Source organism: Mustela nivalis (assembly GCF_964662115.1).
Source record: "Mustela nivalis genome assembly, chromosome: 2".
In the NCBI taxonomy this organism is placed as follows: domain Eukaryota; kingdom Metazoa; phylum Chordata; class Mammalia; order Carnivora; family Mustelidae; genus Mustela; species Mustela nivalis.
The window spans coordinates 62,724,418-62,749,570 of NC_139021.1; the positions used below are offsets into that span (position 1 = coordinate 62,724,418).

The 25,153-nt window shown below is 37.6% G+C and overlaps 1 protein-coding gene and 1 pseudogene across 14 annotated transcripts in view; one reads left to right on the forward strand and one right to left on the reverse strand.

The window, feature by feature from the left end:
* LOC309859927 (uncharacterized protein C8orf34 homolog) overlaps nucleotides 1-25,153 on the reverse strand; it is a 570,857-nt gene that overhangs the window by 373,817 nt on the left and 171,887 nt on the right. The gene's annotated exons all lie outside the window — the stretch shown is intronic.
* On the forward strand, nucleotides 1,817-15,265 carry LOC309858712 (pre-mRNA-splicing factor 18 pseudogene; annotated as a pseudogene). The gene is made up of 2 exons: nucleotides 1,817-2,102; nucleotides 14,706-15,265. The product of its transcript is annotated as a pre-mRNA-splicing factor 18 pseudogene (transcript).

The window sequence follows — 25,153 nt, forward strand, 5'->3', positions numbered from 1 at the left end:
GATCAGTTGTTTGCTTTTAACTTTTAAATGGTATGGTATTTTTTTTTTCTCTAAGTGATATCTGCCAAGAGTAGAAGAGTAATAGATCAGATTTGGATTAGATATGCAACTGCATGAAATACAAATATCTTAGTGATATCCAAGTGTATTTTATATACTAATGGCAAAATGATGGCAAACCAAGCCAACCCTGCTAACTTCTTCAGACTGTAGATAATAAACATTGGAGAATAGATACATATTTATAGAACATATATTATCTACAGTGAACCATGCCACTGGGGACCACAGCGCCGGCCGCTGGCTCCAACCACAGACTCCCAAATCAGTGGCAGACCCATAGTCACCCTTGAAGACAGCCCCCCTCCCAGGCCAGCACCCCACCTCCTGTCCCCTCGCCTCCCACAGGGTCTGGTGCCTTTCTCCCACACAGCATCCACCGCAGCACCCCAGGGACCCTCCTTGACTACCAGCTCGGAGTGGGACTGAGCTTGATGGATCCTTGAGTGGCCCAGCCTTGGGGGCCCCTCCTGCCCAATGCCCCTGCGATCCAGCCACACTGACAGCTGGGTCCCCACCCTCTCCCTCCCCACCGGGCCCTCTGGGGCCCATCTGAGGGGGTCGGCACTGGGTCTCGGAGTTGGACAACGGAAGGACATGAGCCCCCAACAGCAGGGTTTCAGGCTTTAGGAAATCACCAACCACGGAATGGCCAGCAACCGCTCTGGGGTCACACAGGCCTGACCTCTTTCTTTCCTGTTTTTCCAGATACCGAATTTAACCACTGGTGAATCATTTCAGTGTTTCCTAATAACACATTTTGGCATCACAAATGTTGGAAGACAGAACTCAGAACAAAAACAGTTTTTTATAAGAAATTAACTCAACTTTGTGAAACCCCCACTTCCCTTTTCCTTGCTCCGCTGCAGAAACTCCACACATGGGTCCACGGACCAGGGCTCGGAAAGTCTGCTCCCGTCAGAATGCTTCCAGCCCCCGCTCTGTCTCACGGAAGAAGAAACAGAGGGTCCCAGTGACTGAAGGCGCAGGCAGCTTCAGCACCAGCAAGTCCATCCCCCACGCCCCCACCCGTACTGCTGTGACTGTATCAGACGCCACAAGAACTCGCGATGCCAAGAAGCAGTGTAGGTTTCAAAACACGCTAAAAATACCAGAGCAGAATAAAAGTCCGTTTCTCCGTCCAAAAATAGGTCCCGTGTCAGAGTCCTTGGCCCAAAAGCAGTCACCCCGCCGTTTCACGTTCACGGTCACGTCTGAACTACTTGGGCTGATTCTCAAATGCTCAGAACAGCGGAGGCAAGTCACGTCACCCGTGTTAGCTCGTCAGTAATGCAGTTTTCTCGGAAACGCTCGTTTGAACAGCAGTAAGAACCTCTGTGGGGCTCAGGGCCCTGGGGAGGGGCAAGGGGCCCGCAGGGGCCCGGGGAGCCATCCCTAGAGACCAGGTCGCCCCTGGGGCCAGCCCTGGTCCTGTCCTGAGGCCTGCGGGCGGCTCCGGAACCCTGATAGGGACCCTGCTGTCTAAGAAGACACGGGACCTTCTCACGCACCCGACCCCTGCTATGCCCTTGCCTCGCCCCGGAAACACAAGTCCGTGGACAACCCTTCCGAAGATCCCACACCTGCGCACTCCCTCCAAGCCGGCTCCGTCCCACTCAAACTCTGCTTCCTCTGTCTCCCACCATGGGGTACATGCTGGTTTGGGGTCTCCTGCCCCAGCACTATGCATACCTCTATCGCCTTCCCACCCGGGCCTAGTACTCCCCAAACTCCACTCTGCCACCAGCATGGGTGAATGCGTTCTGCTCCTACCAGCCCCAGCAGGACAGAAGTCACCCAGGAACATCGGGGTGGCTTCCCCACTCCCGTCTCCGCTCGGAACGTCTTGGAGATGAGATGCGACTGTCAAGACATGAAGCCCATACTTCACGTGCACGACCCAGCAACATCTAGCGTGCTACGCCACCTCCCATTCCATCGCCCCCAAGGAGACACCGTACCCACTGGCGTCACTCCTCTCGTCCCCCCGACCCCCACACCCACCCTCTGCTCCTCCACCTCCTGGCTGCACGGGTTTGCCGGTTCTGGACATTTCGTGCCATGAGATCAAGCCCAAGGCTCCCCTCACTCCTACGCTCCTGGGTCCATCTGTGTCACGGCTCTGCTCTGCTGTGTGGATAAGCCACACACAACAGCTACTTCTATTGGCCACCAAGTTTGTTCTAGATTTAGGAAGGCAATCACATCAAATTTACCCTCCTGATTTAAAAAGAATTTGTATATCCTGCTAGAGGAACACATTTGTAGTAGTTTAGGTGTAGTCTCACTCAGTAAGAAGTTTCTATTGAAAGAATATCTAATGTTGCACTAATTTAAGCAGGAATCCAAAATCAAGTTATGTTACCTTCCTTGTAGCCTCGGTAAATACGACATGAAGAAAGGAAAATTCAGGGGGCATCTTAGCATTGCAAGTATTATCTAATTCTATTCACAAGACTTCAAATTCTTTGTTTCTTGTGTCTTTCTTACATTTAAATCATTTGTAAGTTTCAAGCAAAATTCAAGTATTAGCCCCAACATACCTTGACAATTGACTACTAAATCTTTTCTTCCTTTCTTCCTGCCTTCTTTTCCTTCTTAACCACCCCCCCCCCGCCCCGTTTTAAATGTAATCTCCAATGACCATGGTGAGAAGATGAAATGGAAAATACACAAAAACACATAAAAAAGATAATAGTTTCCTGTAATGTTAGTCTCATGAAGTAGCCACTGTTCATATTTTGGCATATTCTCTTCAATGTTTTTATGCTAAAATTTTCTCTAAATTTTGCATAATGTTCAAAAAAGAATGGAAATATGAAGCTTTCTAAATTAATCTTTGTACATAAAAGAAACTTGTAAAAATAAGTTTAATTTTTAACCCAGGTTTCTATTTTAATAACCTACACCACTTTGTTCTGTGTGGAATTTACTTACATATATAACGCATAGTCACTCTTTTTGAAGACTTATTTTATCTAGATGTAAATCTTCAAATTGCAAATCAAAAGCATTAGCACCCCCTTGTGGTATAACAAATTTTAAGCTCAGAAAAGGTTTTCCTTAAATTTGCCTCAATTTTTCTTTCACTCCGTTTTTAATAATGCATAAAATAACTTAAAAATCTCATAACATGTAATTCTAAATATAATATAATCATTTCAAAGTGCAAATGCACAGCATAAATCATTTTTAAAAGTGTTAAAAAGAAATATTATTGATTTAAAGAAAAGTTTAATACTTTGTTATGTATTTATATTAACACTTTATGTGACTTTTTTCTCTATGACCCTATGATAATAATAGCATTTTTAAAGGCACTTATATGTATATTTTAAAAGTAGATAGAACTTACCAAATGTGTGTATGAACCAGCAGGGCTTTGGTTAAACTGCAAATTCTGATTTAATAGGTTTAGATGGAGCCTGACATTTTCTAATCTCCCTGCAGATACTAATGTTGTTGGTCCAAACAGCACACCTTGAGAAGTAATTAGGTGGTAAAATATTTAAGTTTTTTGTATAAAGAATTTACAAATCTTTAGGAATATTTTATACAACGAATTAAGTAAACAATATAAAGATATAATCCTTTAGAATCTGATTGCATTTTTAAAAAAGCAACACTTCTATAAACCAACTGTATTTATGTACATTTTAATATACTAGCTTACATCAATAAGTTTACAGAAAAGTCCCAAGATTTTATTTATCTGAGAGAGAGAGTGAGAGAGAGAGAGCATGAGCAAGGATGAGGAGCAGAGGGAGAGGGAGAAGCAGACGCCCTGCTGATGCAAAGCTCATGCAAGGCTCAGTCCTGGGATTCCAGGATCATGACCAGAGCTGAAGGCAGACACTTAACTGACTGAGCTACCCAGATGGCCTGGAAAATTCCCAAATTGTATTTGTGGGTTTCTTTTATGCCTTTCTGATTTGCGTATGTGGAAACAAAAGTCTATTTTGATATATATTTTACTTTTAAATGTTTCTGTCAGATTTCCAAGAAATCTGCTTGAGTTAAAAATCAATTAGAAGAATTAATTTTGACCCAGAACTTTTATCAGCACCAAATGTCATGGAACAATGCATTTAACACTGTATTTGACATACTTTGTAAATTTTAACTACTATTATAGCATTCCATCAAATACAATATTCAAAGTCTCCAGGTATAATACCTTTATTGTAGATTTTGTAGACAATTACACTGAAAGGATTGTAACTAAGCAAAAGTAGCTAGGTAGTGATGATTCCTTCTGCCAAGGGATCTTTAGCCTGTTACCCATGACATTAAACAGCTATTTTAAAGACTCTTGGTTTCAATAACTTTCCATCCCTAATTTAGCACCATACTTAGAAGAAGGAAAAAAAAACTACTTGAACATTAGCCAAATTCATTTTACTGTTTGTGTTTTATACTTTATCACCAAGTACTGAAAGGTTTAAATCCTCAGGGGAAGGTTACTATTTCTTCTAAAATATTTCCATATACATACAATATTATTCTAATAATTTGTATTTCCAGAAAAGCTGAGAGATAACATATAGAATGATGGCTGTGTGTGTGTGTGTGTGTGTGTGTGTGTAAAGAACACTAAACTAGAGATAAGTAAATGCCCGAACAGTCTGAATCTTGGGATAGGATTAAAAGCAACCCCAGGTCCTCGAGGAAACACTGGGAATGACAGTTATTTTTGATGTTTAAATAACACAATTGTATTAAAAAATAAATAGAAAACGGAGAAAATTTTCATAGCCTATGTATCAATCATAAAAATAGTAAGCATGTATTATCATCCAACTTATCCAAATTAGGTAATCAAAGTTAAAAGGAGATAAATGACTTACCTTGTCACTTGGAGCCAATGATAACACTTAAGTCCCAATAAAAACACTATGCTCCTGAAGATCAGGAACTATAGCTCTTTAATATAGGTAGAAACTTTAGGACATACAGCATACAGAAGACTCATCATATTACTCTGTTCACTCTTAACATAGAACCCCATTAAAAGATCATCCAATATTGGGTGGTCAGTGTTCATGCTAGGATCTGAGCATTTTGTGGCCTTGAGACAGATTTAGCATGTCATCATTGTGGACAATTCTAAAGATTGCACACCTCTGTAAGAACAAAATATTTTTATCCTACTTCAATTATTTCATAAAATGAACAAACAGTATCCATCTCTAATGCCAATTGCAGACTCCCTCCAATGTATCACTGTAACACATATGGGATAGAAAATATGAGTAGGCAGTTATACATGCACTTCAGTAAGTGACAATATGAGGGATTAGAAAGTATACTGTGCCAAAAGTAGCAATATAAACTGAAGAATAACAGTTTGACGAAAAGAGTGATTAAGAAGTAAGTGTGATAAATTATTTTTAGCTATCGATACTTAGTTTATACTGACTTAGGTGTATACCATTTTATTGGCAGTTTAGTATAATTCACAAAAATCGGAATGTATCACATTAGCTAAATACAAGTCATATTTACAAGCAAAGAATTAGGAACTTATAAAACCCCTGTGCCGGTCTCCTAATGACAGTTCCAACTTTTAATGGTTTATATTCATATTTCTTTCTTTGCAGACATAGTATAATTAATATAGAGGTGTCATTTAGAGTTTAGATTTTGCATAAACTTATTATTTTACTTAGAACAGCTTCCAGCTGTGGAGTTAATATTCATTCAAATTTCTATATATGTCAACATCAGGAATTCAGATCTCCTTATTTCCTTCTTTTTTGAAGAAGAAGGAGGAGGAAGAGAAGGAGGAGAAATATTTCATTGAGGAAGCTCTAACAAGCACATAAAATCTCCCAAGATGGACTGAGTTGGTCTATTTTCTACATCTGAAGAAACCACCACTCCTGTCAGATTTTTGACAAATAAAATTATAAAATCTAATAGAATTTCAAGTAATATCTTCCATCAAGTAGAATAGTAGTTCCTTATATGTGTGTTTTGAGTCTGTATGCAATGGAAAACAAATGCATGCAATACATTATCACTTGTAAGAAAAATGATAATTGGGGTTCTCTTACTCTGATTTCCTCTATGGGTCACATACTACTTAATTAGCTCTATGTGATCTCTAATAAGTATTGTCTATTCTGCAGTTACAAAATTTTAAAGCACAACACAACAGAGAGGACCTTTGCTATACCCTAGTTGTTGCTTTTTTTTTTTTAATTAGAGAAATATTCTGGTATTAAGACACTAACTGTGTGAACAAGATGAACGAGTATAAGATGGATGCTGTGTCAGATAGAGAAACATTTTCTGATCGAACAGTGATAATCGGAGAATATCACATAATCATGGGACAGATAAAAGCTGAGGTAAGATCTCTAGTAGATTGTCCCAATACTCGCTTCTCACCATTTTTCTCATTAGCTTAGATGAAGATAAAGATCACCTCTATCAAATACATTATTACACAGACATTGAAATACCAGCTGATATTATTGGAAAATCAAATCAAAATTAAATAGAGCCAATAGAATAAATGAACAATTCACAAACTGTATCAAGCAGAACACCAGCTTTATGATATGTCACTAGCATTACTTGAAAATAATTCAGTAGTCAAATAAACTTGGGAAATATTAGGTAAATGAAGTTTAAATGGGTTTCTTAACTGGAGAACTTCTCAGAAGTTTTGATTATTTAATAATGGTGACTGAAAATCTGTAAGATATGAAACAGTATAAATAATTTTACAAATTTATTTGACCACAAACATTTTTTTTCTTAAGGAAAATTCCATAGGATTAGCATGTCATAAGAGGCACTAACCCTTCCCAACCCTGTACCCTTTATTTAGATTCCCCCAACATCTTCCAAGAATGTAAGACAATATCACAATCAGAATTTGATTTTGAGGGGCACCTGGGTGGCTCAGTGTGTGAAAGCCTCTGCCTTCTGCTCAGGTCATGATCCCAGGGTCCTGGGATTGAGCCCCGCGTGGGCAGGCAGCCTGCTTCTCTCTCTCTGCCTGCCTCTCTGCCTACTTGTGATCTCTGCTTGTCAAATAAATAAATAAAATCTTTAAAAAAAAATTGTATGGGATTAGGACTTAAATTAAAAAAAAAAAAAGCATTTGATTTTGATATAGTCAAGATACAAAAAGAACTAATCATTAAAATGTCCATACTACCCAAAGCAATATACAGATTCAATGCAATCCCTAATAAAATTCTAATGGTATTTTTTCAAAGAAATAACCCTAAAATTTGTGTGGAAACAACAACAACAAAAAAATCCAAAAATAAATAGCCAAACCTGAGGAGAAAAAAGAACAAAGCTGGAGACATCACACTCCCTGATTTCAAACTACATTATGAAGCTACAATAAGTAAATCAGTAGGATATCAGCGTAAAAACAAAACACACCAATCAGTAGCACAGAATAGAAATCAGGATATGCACTTTTGATGACCTAACCTAATATAAATGGCCAAATAACTGAAATTTAATAGGGATCAATACAAAATTACATATTTAGATTATAGTTGAAAGGTCAACGAAATGAGTAAAAGACAGGGAGATCTACCATAGTTCTATATGAGCCAAGAATATGTTGTAATGTGAACACAGAAAAAGCCAAATGCAATATTAAACAACATCCAAGATATGTGCTCATTTATGTGCTCACATTTAACTAGAGTGGATCATGAAAAGATGCCAGAGATAGAAACAGCTCTACAAATGAGGATATTACGGAGCTATCGAAGAAAATGAGGATGTTCAGCGGAAGGAAAGAAGACTTGGCACAACCGTGGTAATTCTACTCAACTGAAGGCTGAGTATGAAGGAGAGCCTTGAATTAGTCAGAGTTGCTCCAGGAGATTGAAATAACAGAAAGGCAAACTTCAGTCCTTTATAAACAAACAGGTCATGCATTATCATTACCCATGTTTCTCTGAAACGCATAAAATCTGTCAGATTCAAAGCAACAGTCATCGCAGTATAATCCTGCTAAGCTTAGCACTTTCAGAAACAAGACAGCAGTCATAAAACCCAAATACATGTTTATGGTGCACTAAAGTGTAGTAATCAAATCTGAACAAATAGAGTAAAATGCCTATCAGCAAAACACAATCTCTAAGAATAGTTTAAAGTGGTGCAATATTTCTGCAACCTGGTAAGAAATGAAAACATACACATTGATCAAAGATGTAGATAAATGAAGTGGAATTTTTTTCTGAATAATAAGTGTCAAATACATACACATATATGTATATATATGAACTTATATATGTATACTTAAATACACACTTGAAATCATATCAAATATATATATATATATATATATATATATATATATATATATTCTGGAAACATACACACATATCTGGAAATAATGATTGCAATAACACCACAACACTGTTCCAAAATATTTTATATATTTATAGTGTGAAAACGTCAAATGGATAGTGCAAAATACATAGCTTATATACAGTTTTAATGATGTCTTCAGTTAGAAAACATTAAAAGCAGACAAATAATCTCATTGGGAAAAACCAGTGATCAAATTCATTAAAGTACTATTTAACAATTTGTTTGAAACACTACAGATATACATAATATATATTTATCATTATTGTTAGTATTAAAAATCCACACATTTGCTTTCCATGGCAATTAGAGGGCTCAGTCAGTATGTTCACACGCTGAAATCAATTGTTAGAAATCCAAGTGCACACCTAGCTTTCTTTGGCATTAAAATATAAAAAGAAGACTAGTTTACAATTTTCCTAGGCTTCTTCCTACTTTGATATAGTTGCTATTTATTTATCAGTCATAGTAAATAAATAAGCTTGCACACAAAAAGTATTTTTCCTTACCTCTTTTCACACTATTCACAGGCATATGGGCCATCTGCCTACATTAATCTCAACCCCTAGCACGATAAGCACAATATCAAGAGTTAACTTTTAAATCATTTTACAGATTGTGGGTGCTCCACACCCATTTTTTTTAAAATATTTATTTATTTATTTGACAGAGAGAGAGAGATCACAAGTAGCCAGAGAGGCAGGCAGAGAGAGAGGAAGGGAAGCAGGCTCCCCTTGAGCAGAGAGCCCGATGCGGGACTCGATCCCAGGACCCCGAGATCATGACCTGAGCCGAAGGCAGCGGCCCAACCCACTGAGCCACCCAGGTGCCCCAGCTCCACACCCATTTTTAAATGAAAAGAATGATGGATAGTTTCTGGTGGGCTTGACATTGTATGTACTGCTATAACTGTCTTCAACTTTGGGGATAGAAGACTGATTACGAAGTTCCCAAGGGGTAATTTCCTTCTGGGGATTTACTTATGAACATAGTAAGCACAATTAAAAAAGATTTAAAAACCTCATTATGTGGGAAGCAGACACACCAACAAAAAAATATGGCCTCGTTGCTAAATGAATCTAGGTCTAGCCAAACATACATGGCACTCCTCTCTATAGAGAGGAGAGATCTAATGGAAATGGCTTTCTTGAGATTGCTGAGGTCAACCTTGTACCTGTTCTCAATGCTTAATTCCCCCAAATGGGCAAGTTTCTGCAGAACCCTGCTCTTGTCTGTGGGAGAGGACCATTTCCCAAATATTCCCTTGGATAAAAACTTCTTCTATCAGCCTTCATGATCAAGCAGAGAGGAACAAAAGCACCCATTCTCCTCCCTTAAGTAAAGGAAAGTCCTTTTGTCCCAGGCTTTGGTGCCAGACACTCAGCACATAATCTAATTTAATCCTTTTGACCATTTATATATTATGATTTCCAATTTAATGAGAACACTCCAAGAATTAAGCTGGCACTTCTCATATCTCAATGTGCAAATATATGACAAGGGAATTTTGCTAAAACATACATGATGATTCAGCAGCTCTGGGTTTGAGGCTAAGAGTCCACATTGCAAGCTCACAGGTGATGCCTATGCTGCTCTTTCATAGGTACCCACCCTTTGAGCAACAAGGGGTTAATGACTTATTTGACAGGGCTTATACTTAACAGAGGAAAAGTCTGCTATTGACAGCAGTCAAATGTATATTTCAAAATGTTTATAAGTTGTCTGTCTCCCACAGACAAGAGCAGGGTTTTTTTCAACTAGGGGAGCTGCAGCTAATAATGGATACTTTGCAAACATCCACAATGAGGTTGGTTTTTTGTTTGTTTGATTGATTGATTTTTATTAGCATGAGGATTGCCCTCCTCACCAGAGGAGAGCTTTAAGGCTATGTTGCTGAATATCAACATCACTGCCTAGTTTTATTCAGTTAGGACCTGAGTCTCCTGTTACTGTTGCATGGTTGAGGGCATTTGGACATTAAATAGTTTCATGATGACACAGTTAGAAAATGTATTTGGTGGGAGGCTTTCTAAGGATGAGTTGGAGACAATGAATCCAGAAAATACAACAAGGAAGATCTTCCCTAAATTTGTTTAAATGTCCTTAAGCTAGATTCAACTTCACGACTGTATTTCCTGCCCAGTGAATCTATGTTTAAGTAATGTTCAGGTTTTCCCTCTGGTAATGGTTCTGATAGACTGAGGAGAGAAAATTGCCTTTGATATAGAAATATGTGGGTTTCCAGCCAATTATTTTGATGATAACAGAAAATACGAGAGAAGGTGACAAGAGGGAATTAGCAATGAGATAAGACTGGGTCTCGGGAAAGCTGAAATTCAAAGTGCATCCTGAACAGAAGCTTTGGTGCTGATAACTTAGTTGATGACCTCATCTCATCTTTTCTTGAAGTTATTCAATTATTCATAGAGATAAGTTATAAGTACAGAGGGAATGTAGGTGCCCCACAGAGGCAACTAAACTACTAAAGCCAGCAATATATATCTGCAAGGCTATTTTAAAAGCCAACGTACGGGAAGTCTGTTTAAACTTTAATGACACTGACTGACATTGTCCTCTGAATTCCTTGGCAAAAGATACTTGAATTCAGGGAGAAGGTTTGTAGCATAGCTTGGTAACAGTTAAGAACTGTCTAGGAGATTTGCAAAGAGGGGGTGAAGCAGCAGCCATGTTGAACCAGGAAGGTAGGGACAAGCTCAAATGATGTGTTGGGTGCAACCATAGGGCCTACAGCCACTTAGGCTCCTAGTTAATGTCTGCCTTGAGGGTCTGTGACCCCCTAGACCAGGAGCATCTAATAAGCTCTGTGGAGAAGAGCACTAGCTCTGGGAGCCACCTATATAACTGAAGTTGGAGGTCAAGGTGGGAAGGAGCTGATAAGGGATTCAGTTGGCCCTCATGGCTTTGGTTTGTCTTTGCTGTCTCCTACTTCATATCTATATTTCCCCCTTCACTTGCTGTGCAGCTAACATCAGCCCAACACCAGACATAGAAGTAACAGCCTCACGCAGCCTATTTAACCAGCTCCCTCCATGTATGTGGTCAAATCCTACAATAAATTCTTTTTTTTTTTTTCATCAGTTTTAGAACTTCTTTTGTTTCTCCTAGCAGACTCTAAGTCATGCAGTGTTAAATCCCAATTGTCTTTTCTTAGTAGGGGTCAGTGTGTACAGACTGAAGGTCCTGGCATAGAAACATGCACCTTATTTCTGAGAGCCAATAAATCAGGTGTTGTTTTTTAGATAAGTGATGAAAAGAAGGGAAAGAAGACAGTCTCAAACACAGGTTGACAAATGAAAGCCCGTAGCCCAAACCGGATCCACTGCCTGATTTTGTAAACTTTTATTGAGACACAGCCATGCCCTTTTGTTTATTTATTACTTATGACTGACTTTGTGATTTAACAACAGAGTTGTGTAATGAGAGATGGTGTGGTCTACAAAACCTAGACTACTTATTATCTGACCGTTTTCAGAAAAAAGTTTTCTGACCCCTGTTCTTGACCTTAAAGATAGAATCCTTTCTTATATAAGGTCTTTCAACAAATGATTATGAAAATTTGGGGTCTTTATAAAATATACATCAGTATATTTACATTTATATTTACAGTATATTTATATTTATACATCAGTATATTTTATAAAGACCCCAAATTTTCATAATTTGGGGTCTTTATAAAATATACATCAGTATATTTACATTTATATTTACAGTATATTTATATTTATACATCAGTATATTTTATAAAGACCCCAAATTTTCATAATTTGGGGTCTTTATAAAGATGTAGTTATAATGTCTTTATTATATCTAATTATGTCTAATTGGGGTCTTTATAAAGATGTAGTTATAATGTAAATTGCCATACATTAGTCATTTACTTTGTGCTAGATACTCTTAAATATAAAAACATCATCATCGTTGCTCCACACAGTAATACACTTTACAGACTAATAATCAGAAGTATAAAGAACCTATGAGATTTCTTAGGGTCACACAACTATAGTGACAGAGTCAATATTAAAACCCAAATTCTATTCTAATTTTTAATCTTAAAATCTCCTCTGGCATTATTTTTGTTATTTAGTAGAGTCTTGGTATTGCCTAAAGCTCACTAATACTTTAGAACAGTAAAAATAAGAAGGAGTTGATAGAATTACAAGTAAAATTAAAAACACAATATTATACATAACTAACCATAATATGATGCTATGTCTTTGAAATGCTTAACAGATAAAACAAAAATATAATTAAAATACCTATAAAAATGCTATAATGTTTAATAACAGCACCTTTTTTTTTTTAAACAAGCATGGATCTTTTTTTAAATTTATTTTTTATGTTTTTTAATAAGATTTTATTTATTTATTTGACAGAGAGAAATCACAAGTAGATGGAGAGGCAGGCAGAGAGAGAGAGAGAGAGAGGGAAGCAGGCTCCCTCCTGAGCAGAGAGCCCGATGCGGGACTCGATCCCAGGACCTTGAGATCATGACCTGAGCCGAAGGCAGTGGCTTAACCCACTGAGCCACCCAGGCGCCCTAATAACAGCATCTTGAGTAAGACTCTTATTTATTAGTTCACTTCTCCTTACCTGTTTATGTATAATTTGAATGTTCTTCCAACTTATTCCTGTTTCTTACTATGACTGTCCATTTTGAATACACCAAGATTTCACACACAAAAAATCCTTGGTAACCATATAGGTATATTTCACTTTTTTTAAATATTGTCATGTAACAAACCAAGGCCTATTTCAAACATTCTGTTTAAAGGTTAAGATAAAATATGAGTATATCTTATTCCATGCTGCCAGATAACATAACAGTTTAAACAATTTTATGATACATTTTGTGCTGTTCATCACTGATCTTCATTGTGATTAGAAAACTCTTGGCTTTGGGGTACAATTGATGGTCCCATTCTGTTATCAGCATTACTTAGCTTTTGAAATGTACCCTGTGTTTCTATTTTTTCCCTTTAAATGCTTATTCCCTGTTTCTCTTCCTTTCCCTCTCTGTGCACTGCTTTTTCCTTTACTCTATCCTTTGGAAGGCGAGCTGAAGAAACTCCTGTTTTGCAAGGTACGTTTCAAGGCTAGATAGGGAATGATGGCACTGATTCATTCTGGCTCACAGTGACTTCTACTCACTGAGCTAGCAACTTTATCTTTCGGAAATTGATTTGCTTCCTAAAAGGTAGAGCGTGTCAGTTAATGGAGTTGAATCTGAAGGAGACCTACCTTGTACAAAAGCCCATTCTTTAAAAGAGCAGAGATCCAGTTCTGAAAAAACATTGAGACTATGGTGCTAGAAATTACCCAAAAGCACAGAAACACTGAGGCCCACATGGACAGACAAGGACAAAATAGAAAGGAATTAGATGCAAAACAAAACAGAGAAAAAGATCTCTGAAAGTGCAAAGAAGAGAAATTAAGAAAAGGAAAATGAAGGAAGAATCAACTGTCGCCATTGGGCCACATGGAAGAAAATGATACTTAAGATGATGTTTTTGTGACAAGAGTGGTTCTGTGATTAGAAAAGCCAGGCACAGAGAGGAGGAGTCAAGATGGCAGAGTAGCAGGCTGAGATGACATCAGGTCGCAGTTCAGTTAGATAGTTATCAAACCATTCTGTACACCTACAAATCCAACAGGAGATCAAAGAGAAGAAGAGCAGCAATTCTAGAAACAGAAAATCAATCACTTTCTGAAAGGTAGATGGAGAGAAGTTAATCTGAAACGACAGAAAGATAGATTGCGGGGGTAGGGGACGGCTCCAGGCAAGCAGCGGAGCAGCAAAGCACAAAATCAGAACTTTTAAAAGTCGGCTCCATTGAGGGATATTGCTGCAGAGACTTGCCAAGTGGGGGTGGAGCCCTCTTGGGGACAACATGGTCTCAGGTCCTGTGGAGTCACAGAAAGATCGGGGTTGTCTGGGTGTACCAGAGCTCGCAGGTGTTAGAGCGGGGAAGCCAACTACAGAGATGGAGCCAAGGAGTGAGCTCTCAGTTCAGGGTTACCTTAAGTTGTGATCCATGGCACAGTCAGGTCACTGATGTTTGAACAGGGACCCCACAAGTGGCAGATCTGGGGAGAAACCCCTGGAAGAGCAGAGTGGCAGGAATCTGCTGGGTTTGGAGACTCCAAAGGGGGCTGTGCACCAACAGAAATGCTCAGTCACAGGCAGGGTGAGCTCAGAGCGGGGCCAGAGACCAGGGAGATGGGGGTGATTGAGCACTTTTCTCTGAAGGCACATTGAGGAATGGGGCCCTGAGGAGAACCAATCATACTATTCAGAGAAACTGATTATGATGCTTTTCAACGTTTAAGAAAAATAGAGATTCTCACACCAGAAGTTAACAAGAGATTGAGGAATGATCTGAAAGCAGCTTTGGATAAGATCGCCAGCAGTACCTCAATGAGCCTGTGGGTGGTCAGGAGTCTGGAGAGGAAGACACAGAATGATTTGAAAGTTCATGAAGAAAACACCACAACTGAAGAGTTAGAGGCATTGGGAGAGTCTTTAGGAAAAGGGGATGATCATAAGGACATGGTCATCATTACCAAGTTCCTTAAGTTTCTTCTTGGTGTTTGGGCTAAAAAATTGAATGCCTGAGAAGATTACATGAAGCACAGTGTGCAGGGCAAACTAAACAGTGCTACTCAAAAACAAACCGAGTCCTATCTCAGACCCCTTTGCAGAAAGCTACGAAAAAGGAATCTTCCTGCTGATATTAAAACCATAACAGATATTATTAAATTCAAGTTGCAGAGAGAATATGCAAAGGTACATTACCATGCTGTGCATCAATATCATGGTTATGAGTTTATCTAGATTGTGTATGCATAATACGTTCATTTGATGTGGAAGTATTTTACATAGGAGTTTTAAGAATAAATGTGAAATAAATTAGTAGTAAAAAACAAAACCAAACCTTTATTTTCTAATTCATTGTCAGCTTTATTACTAGGCATTGATAAAATAAACTTTCCTGACCACAAAAAAAAAAAGGAAAAAAAAAAAGAGTGAAGATTGGGAGGCCACCATTTTCATTCCCATCCTTCAGAGCTCTATAGAAAGCATTCAGGGAACAAAAGCTCCTGAGAGTGAACCCAAGCAGATTATTTAGCCCAGCTCCTGGCAAGGGTGGTGCAATTCCACCTCGGGCAAAGACACTTGAAAATCACTACAACAGGCCCCTCCCCCAGAAGATTAACAAGAACATCCAGCTAAGACCAAGCTCACTGATCAAGGAGAACAGTGGAATTCCAGAGGAGGAAAAAGCAAAGAATTCATGGCTTTCTCATCATGATTCTTTAGTCTTGAAAGATTAATTAAATTTTTAAAATTATAATTAATTAAATTTTAAATTTTATTTTTTTCTTATTCTAATTTTTAACTTTTAATTTTTCCTCTTTTAATTTTTTAACTACTTTATCTTAACAATACCTTTCTTAAAAAAATAAACTTTCAAAACTTCATTATTATAGTCGTATTTTATCCTTCCATGTATCTAACTTTATTTTTTGGATACATATAGGTTTTTTATTCTAAAAAATTTTGGCATACAACTTCTTCTAATAGAAATCTATTAGAAATGATTAGAATAGAAATTTAGAATAGAAATAGAAATAGAAAATTAGAATAGAAATCTAATAGAAATGCTAAATCTAGCATGGGGCTTTGTTATAGTCTCCAGCCTGAGCAAATTCTCTCCACTTTCCTTTTCTTCCATTGCCCAACCAACTTATCAACTGCTTTTTAGAATTTTTTAAAAAATGTTCTTCTTTATGGTCATATTCCATCCCTTCATCATGTTTACCCTTATTTTTGTATATGTATATAGAAGTTTTTCTTTCTTTAAAATTTTGGGAGCTAGTTTCTTCTAAGAGACCAAAATACTCTCAAAATTAAGTAGGTGGTTCTGTTCTATTCACCAGTATAATATGTATGTTTTCTTTTCTTTTCTTTTCTTTCTTTCTTTCTTTTTTTCTTTCTTCCTTCCTTCCTTCCTTCCTTTCTTTCTTTCTTTCTTTCTTTCTTTCTTTCTTTCTTTCTTTCTTTCTTTCTTCTTCTTCTTCTTCTTCTTCTTCTTCTTCTTCTTCTTCTTCTTCTTCTTCTTCTTCTTCTCTTCTTAAATTCTTTTTACCCCCTCTCTTCCCCCCACCATTTGGGGTCTCTTCTGATTTGGTTAACGCACATTTTTCTGGGGTCTTTGCCACCCTTTCATTATTTATTTTGTCCTTCATATATTCTTATCTGGATAAAATGACAAGGCAGAAAAACTCACCACACAAAAAAAAAAAGAACAAGAGGCAGTACCAAAGGCTAGGGACCTAATCAAAACAGACATTGGTAATACGTCAGATCTAGAGTTCAGAATGATGATTCTCAAGGTGCTAGCTGGGATCAAAAAAGGCATGGAAGAAATAAAAGCCCTTTCTGGAGAAATAAAAGCCCTTTCTGGAGAAATAAAAGAATTAAAAATCTAACCAAGCTGAAATCAAAAAAGCTATTAATGAGGTGCAATAAAAAATGGAGGCTCTTATTGCTAGGATAAATGAGGCAGAAGAGAGAGTCAGTGATATAGAAGACCAGGTGACAGAGAATAAAGCTGAGCAAAAAGGAGACAAACAACTACTGGACCATGAGGGGATAAATAGAGATAAGTTATACCATAAGGTGAAACAATATTAGAATAATTGGGATTCCAGAAGAAGAAGAAAGAGAGAGGGGGGCAGAAGGTATATTGGAGCAAATTATTATAGAGAATTTCCCTCATCAAAATCCAGGAGGCACAGAGAACCCCCCTCAAAATCAAGAAAAATAGGTCCACATCCTGTCATCTAATAAAACTGACAAGGCTTAGTGACAAAGAGAAAATCCTGAAAGCAGCCCAGGACGTGAAGTCTGTAACATACAATGGTAAAAATATTAGATTGGAAGGAGACTTGTCCCCAGAGACCTGGCAGGCCAGAAAGAACTGGCATGATATATTCAGAGCACTAAATGAGAAAAACATGCAGCCAAGAATACTATATCCAGCTAGACTATCACTGAAAATAGGAGAGGTAAAAAGCTTCCAGGATAAACAAAAACTAAAAGAATTTGTAAACACCAAACCAGCTCTACAGAAAATATTGAAAGGGGTCTTCTAAGCAAAGAGAGATACTAAAAGTTAGACCAGAAAGGAACAGAGACAATATACAGTAACAGTCACCTTACAGGCGATACAATGACACTAAATTCATATCTCTCAATTGTTACTCTGAATATAAATGGGCTAAATGTCCCAATCAAAAGACACAGGGTATCAGAATGGATAAAAAACCAAAACCCATCAATATGCAGTTTACAAGAAACTCATTTTAGACCCAAAGACACTCCAGATTTAAAGTGAGGGGGTGGAAAACAATTTACCATGCTAATGGACATCAAAAGAAAGCTGCGGTGGCAATCCTTATATCAGATAAATTAGATTTTAAGCCAAAGACTATAATAAATGATGAGGAAGGACACTATATTATACTCATAGGGTTGTCTAATAAGATCTAACAATTTTAAATATCTATGCCCTTAACATGGGAGCAGCCAACTAGATAAACCAATTAATAACAAAATCAAAGAAACACATCAACAATAATACAATAATAGTATTAACACCCCCCTCACTGAAATGGACAGATCATCCAAGCAAAATATCAACAGGAAATAAAGGCCTTAAACGACACACTGGACCAGATGGACATCAGAGATATATTCAGAACGTTCCATCCCAAAGCAACAGAATATACATTCTTCTCTAGTGCACATGGAACATTCTCCAGAATAGACCACATCCTGGGTCATAAATCAGGTCTCAACTGGTATCAAAAGATTGGGATCATTCCCTGCATATTTTCAGACCACAATGCTCTGAAGCTAGAATTCAATTACAAGAGGAAATTTGGAAAGAACCCAAATACATGGAGGCTATAAAGAGCATCCTACTTAAGAATGAATGGGTCAACCAGGAAATTAAAGAAGAATTTTTAAAAATCATGGAAACAAATAATAATGAAAATACAACTGTTCAAAATCTTTGGGATGCAGCAAAGGCAGTCCTAAGAGGAAAGTATATGGCAATACAAGCCTTTCTCAAGAAACAATAAAGGTCTCAAATACACAACCTAACCCTACACCTAAACGAGCTGGAGAAAGAACAGCCAAAAAAAAAAGCCTAAACTCAGCAGGAGAAGAGAAATAATAAAGATCAGAACAGCAATCAATGAAATAGAAACAAACAAACAAACAAGCAAGCAAAAAACAAGAGAACAAATCAATGAAACTTGGAGCTGTTTCTTTGAAAGAATTAGATTGATAAACCCCTGGCCAGACTTATCAAAAAGAAAAGAGAAAGGACCCAAATAAATAAAATCATGAATGAAAGAGGAGAGATCACAACCAACACCAAAGAAATACAAATAATTATAAGAACATATTATGAGCAATTATATACCAGCAAATTTGACAATCTGGAGGAATGGATGCATTCCTAGAGACAAATGAATTACCACAACTGAACTAGGAAGAAATAGAAAACCCGAACAGACCCATAACCAGTAAGGAGATTGAAGCATTCATCAAAAATTTCCCAACAAACAAGAGCCCAGGGCCAGATGACTTCCCAGGGGAATTCTACCAAGCATTTAAAGAAGAATTAATTCTTATTCTCCTGAAACTGTTCCAAAAAATAGAAATGGAAGGAAAACCTCCAAATTCATTTTATGAGGCTAGCATTACCTTGATCCCAAAACCACACAAAGACCCCCATCAAAAAGGAGAATTACAGACCAATATCCTTGATGAACACAGATGCAAAAATTCTCACCAAAATACTAGCCAATAGGATCCAACAGTATTAAAAGGATTATCCATGATGACCAAGTGGGATTTATTCCAGGGCTGCAAGCTTGGTTCAACATCCACAAATCAATCAATGTTATATGATACATTAATAAAAGAAAGAACAAGAACCATATGATACTCTCAATAGATGCTGAAAAAGCATTTGACAAAATACAGCAAATTTTTGTATTGATCAAAAATTCGATCAATAACTCTTTCTTGATCAAAAACTCTTCAAAGTGTTGGGATAGAGAGTACATACTTCAACCTCATCAAAGCCATCTATGAAAAACCCACCGCAAATATCATTCTCAATGGAGAAAAACTGAGCTTTTCCGCGAAGGTCAGGAACACAGCAGGGATGTCCATTATCACCACTGTTATTCAGCATAGTACCAGAAGGCCTAGCCTCAGCAATCAGACAACAAAAAGAAATTAAAGGCATCCAAATTGGCAAAGAAGAAGTCAGACTATCACTCTTTGCAGATGATATGATACTTTATGTGGGAAACCCAAAAGACTCCACTCCAAATCTGCTAGAACTTGCACAGGAACTCAGTAATGTTTCAGGATATAAAATCAATGCACAGAAATCAATTGTATTTCTATACACCAACAAGAAGAAAGAAGAAACAGAAATTAAGGAGTCAATCCCATTTACAATTGCACCCAAAACCATAAGATACCTAGGAAAAAACCTAACCAAAGAGGCAAAGAATTTGTACTCAAAAAATTATAAAGTATCCATGAAAGAAATTGAGGAAGACACAAAGAAATGGAAGAATGTTCCATGCTCATGGATTGGAAGAATAAATATTGTGAAAATGTCTATGCTACCTAAAACAATCTACACATTTAATGCAATCCTTATCAAAATACCATCAATTTTTTTCAAAGAAATAGAACAAATAATCCTAAAACTTATATGGAACCAGAAAAGGCCTCAAATAGCCAGAGGAATGTTGAGAAAAGTTGGTGGCATCATAACTCCAGACTTCAAGCTCTATTACAAAGCGGTCATCATCAAGACAGTATGGTACTGGCACAAAAACAGACACATAAATCAATGGAACAGAAGAGGGAGCCCAGAAATAGAGCCTCAACTCTATGGTCAACTAATCTTTGAAAAAGCAGGAAAGAATGTCCAGTGGAAAAAAGACAGTCTCTTCAATAAATGATGCTGGGAAAATTGGACAGCCATATGCAAAAAAATGAAACTGGACCATTTCCTTATACCACACACAAAAATAGACTCCAAATGGATAAAAGACCTCAGTGTGAGAAAGGAATCCATCAAAATCCTTGAGGAGAACACAGGCAGCAATCTCTTTGATCTCAGCCACAGCAACTTCTTCCTAGAAACATCACCAAAGGCAAGGGAAGCCAGAGCAAAAATGAACTATTGGGACTTCATCAAGATCAAAAACTTTTGCACAGCAAAGGAAACAGTCAACAAACCCAAAAGACAACTGACAGAATGGGGGAAGATATTTGCAAACGATGTATCAGATAAAGAGCTAGTATCCAAAATCCATAAAGAAATTATCAAACTCAACACCCAAAGAACAAAGAATTGTATCAAGAAATGAGCAGGAGACATGAACAGACATTTCTGCAAAGACGACATCCAGATGGCCAACAGACACAAAGTGCTCCACATCACTTGGCATCAGGGAAACACAAATCAAAACCACAATGAGATACCACCTCACACCAGTCAGAATGGCTAAAATTAACAAGTCAGGAAACGACAGATGCTGGTGAGGATGTGGAGAAAGGGGAATCCTCCTACACTGTTGGTAGGAATGCAAGCTGGTGCAGCCACTCTGGAAAACAGCATGGAGTTTCCTCAAAAAGTTGAAAATAGTGCTAGCCTACAACCCAGCAATCGCACTACTGGGTATTACTCTAAAGATACAAATGTAGTGATCTGAAGGGGCACGTGCACCTGAATGTTTATAGAAGCAGTGTCCACAATAGCTAAACTATGGAAAAACCTAGATATCCATCAACAGATGAATGGATAAAGAAGATTTGGTATATATATATATACAATGAAATACCATGCAGCCATCAAGAGAAATAAAATCTTGCTGTTTGCAATGATATGAGTGGAACTAGAGGGTATTATGTTGAGAGAAATAAGTCAATCAAAGAGAGACAATTATCAATGATCTCCCTGATATGAGGAATTTGAGAGGCAACATGGGTGGCCTGGGGGGTAGGGAAGGAAAAAATGAAACCAGATGGGATCAGGAGGGAGAAAAAACATGAGGCTCTTAATCTCACAAAACAAACTGTGGGTTGCAGGGGGGAGGGAGAGGGTGTTTGCATTATGGACATTGGGGAGGGTATGTGCTACAGTGAGTGCTGTGTAATGTGTAAACCTGGTGACTCACAGACCTGTATCCTGGGGCTAATAATACATTACATGTTAATAAAAAATTAAAAAAAATATTAAAAAAAATAAAGAAAGAAAGAAATGCCAGGCACTCTGCCCTTGCCTCAGCTCTGAGAGCATGGCCAGGGCAATCAGCTTCCTTCTCTAGTGGTGGGTAGGCAAACCAAACACTCTTCAGTTCCTTTGCACATTTGTTATTCAGTGTACTTAACTAAAATCTAAAAGTCTCAGTGTGCCTCCTTCTTTGTCTCTCTTTCTCTAAGTATCCCTCTTTCCCTCCTCACCTCCTCCTTCTTTCTCACTTGCTCTTCTTCAGAACAACCCATCCCTGTAGAGTCCATTAAATCCAAACACTCAGCTTATATTTCATAACTTCTATAGAATTTATTTCCACCAACAAACCTGTGTGCTCTTCTGCTTCACCTCCTTCCATAACTGACTCTCTCACCTTCTCTGCCTTTTTGTCCTGGTGGCTGCAGATCAGAGACCAGAGGGTGGACCAATGAGAAAAACAGGCTTCAGGAGGAAAAGCAAGGGAGGTGGTTGGAAGGAGCTGCCACCTGGATCTGTTCCTTGTTTTGATTTAGGAGGAAAAGAAAGAAAGAAAGAAAGAAAGAAAGAAAGAAAGAAAGAAAGAAAGAAAGAAAGAAAGAAAGGAAGGAAGGAAGGAAGGAAGGAAGGAAGGAAGGAAGGAAGGAAGGAAGGAAGGAAGGAAGGAAGGAAGGAAGGAGGCAAGCAAGCAAGCATGAATTCCAAAAAGTTGCAGTCTGATTCTGGATAGGACTCCTATATTTAGCCACACAAGAACCAGGGTAAAAGAAGGCTATAGGAGAAGGATGCACCATCTAACTCTTCATTTATCTCAGTCCACACATTTCAGCACTGAAGAAAGATAAGTAACTCAGAAATACTTGCCAATTAAGTGGCTACATACACATTTGAAAATTCCTGTCAGCCTTATTCTCTTGTCTTCTCTCTCTCTTTGGGCTTTGGAAGAGGAGTATTTGAGAGTATTTGAGGAGTATTTGAGAAATAAAAAGATTGAAAGAGAACCTTGGAAAAATTATCAGAGCCTCCAGATAATTTTGCAAAAGCAAAATGATATTTTACAAATATCAAAGTTATCCAGATAATTTTGCAAAATGAAAGTGCTTAACAATTAAATGTGAATGGAGGATACAGTGACCACTGTTATCCTACAGTACCAGGCCCAGAAAGTTCACATAGCTTATTCATTAATCTAAAAATGAGCACCTAGTGGAACAGCAACCTAAATTTTATAAGCAAAATATAACATAATTTTAAAGGTAACCATTCATTTAATTTTTAAGGAAATAGTCTAGTCAAACATTTCTCCAATTTTAACTATGAAATTGTACACAGCATTTTAGGTGATTTCAATTTAAGTGATCTTTTCTTGGTACCACTTTTTCTCTGATAACAATATCCTCCTCTATAAGGAAAGAAGCTTAGGGATCCCTGGTCCATTCACTAACTCTACAGAGAAAGAAACCAGAGCCCACAGAATGAGATGAGTTGCCTAAAGCCAAGGGGACCCAAGTCAAAGGCGGGGCACTCAGTCAGCCCATCGGACTTTCCTCTTCTATTTCTAATCTAGGTCCACTCCCACATTTCAAACACACACACAAAACCCATAGAATAGGTTTCCTACCATGTAAACATGTCACACTTCCCAGAATGCCTTTTGAGTGAACAGGTTCTAGCAGGTTCTACATTTGCCTGCCTTTTGGGATCTTTTCTAACTTCAAAGGTTCAGAGAGAAAAGATGACAATCTTTGTAATCAAATATTATTTTTTCAAATGACGGAGGTTATAACTAAATCAACTATATTTTATTTAATTTTTATTCTTTTAAAATAACACAGTTGCTTTTTTAAAGAGAAGGATAGTGTCTGCAAATGCCGTTTGCAAAGTTTATGAAAACTGGAGTTTTTGTTCATTTGTAAAATAAGAAATATTTTAGAAATAAAAAATTTAGAAATAAAAAATACATAGATGGCATTTTTACCACAGTAACAAAATATAGGGCATAAAGATGTTTCCTAAGAAACTATTTTTTGGTTTTTTTTTCAAGATTTTATTTATTTATTTGACAGACAGAGATCACAAGTAGACAGAGAGGCAGGCAGAGAGAGATGGGGAAGTAGGTTCTCCGCTGAGCAGAGAACCCGATGCGGTATCCGATCCCGGGACCCTGAGATCATGACCTGAGCCAAATGCAGAGGCTTTAACCCACTGAGCCACCCAGGCGCCCCCTTACTAAGAAACTAGTAACAACAAAATTACCTAGTTAAGGATATGCAATTTCCACAGTTATGTAACATAGCAATTTTACTTTGAAATTCAAATAAACAAATTATAGGTACTTCTTTTTCAGATATCCTTCTGTCTTATCCAGTCAATACTAAATGTTGTGTGGCAAAGTTCCAGAAGATTTTCTGAAACTAAATTGTGTTTAATAATTTTCCTTTCTTCTATATATCTGATTTTTTCTTAGACAATGTTATTCACTCCTTCTCCAGTTCCTCATAGATATTTGCGCATGCTTCTGTTATATCACTCACCACGTAATGTAATTATTCAATTACATACCCATTTCCTCACTAATCCACAAAAGTTTTAAGGACAGAAACTTTTATTATTTAAGTATCAATGCAGCATAATAGAACATCAGGCACATACTGAGTGTTGAGGGTGCTAATATGTCTGTTTTATTATTTTTTTTTAATTTAGTTCTCTCAAGTGGATAATCTCAAACCTGAAACATGAGCCTTCCAAAATCTCCTAGTTGGCTTTCAACTGAGTTCTCCTTCTTCCCTTGTGGCACTGGGATCCCCAGGTCACCCCACTGAGTTAAAAGAAAACATTTTTTTTAAATGCTTTAAAAGTTGTGTTTTTATTTTAAACTTCCACAGGCCTTTTTTAAGGTCACTCACGTGACCATTTCTTATTATGTTTCCAATAAACATAGCTTTTCTTTAATGCTTTGATTTCCCTGACTCAATTTCAATCCCTCCTCTAAATAGAGCTGCGAATATTTAGAGACGCCACAACTATCAAGTCTGAAAGACCGGCTTTTCAAAATAAAGGGAGCTATGGCCTTAGACGTCATTTTATTTTTACATACTTCTTTTGGTAAGAAACCAGCATTTTAATTAAGTTTCTTATTTATTAAAGCATTTCCCTGACTATCAAACCAGGTTAGATCCTTTGTCTAAAGCCTTATTTATTATGGCAGTATGGAGGATGTGGTGGTGATAGCATTAATAGAGGGCTAATGGTGTCGGAATGGGTCAAACAGGGGTGCCTGGGTGGCTCTGTTCATGAAGCATCTGCCTTTGGCTCAGGTCATGATCTCATGGTCCTGTGATGGAGTCCCACATCAGGCTCTCTGCTTGGCGGGGTGTCTGCTT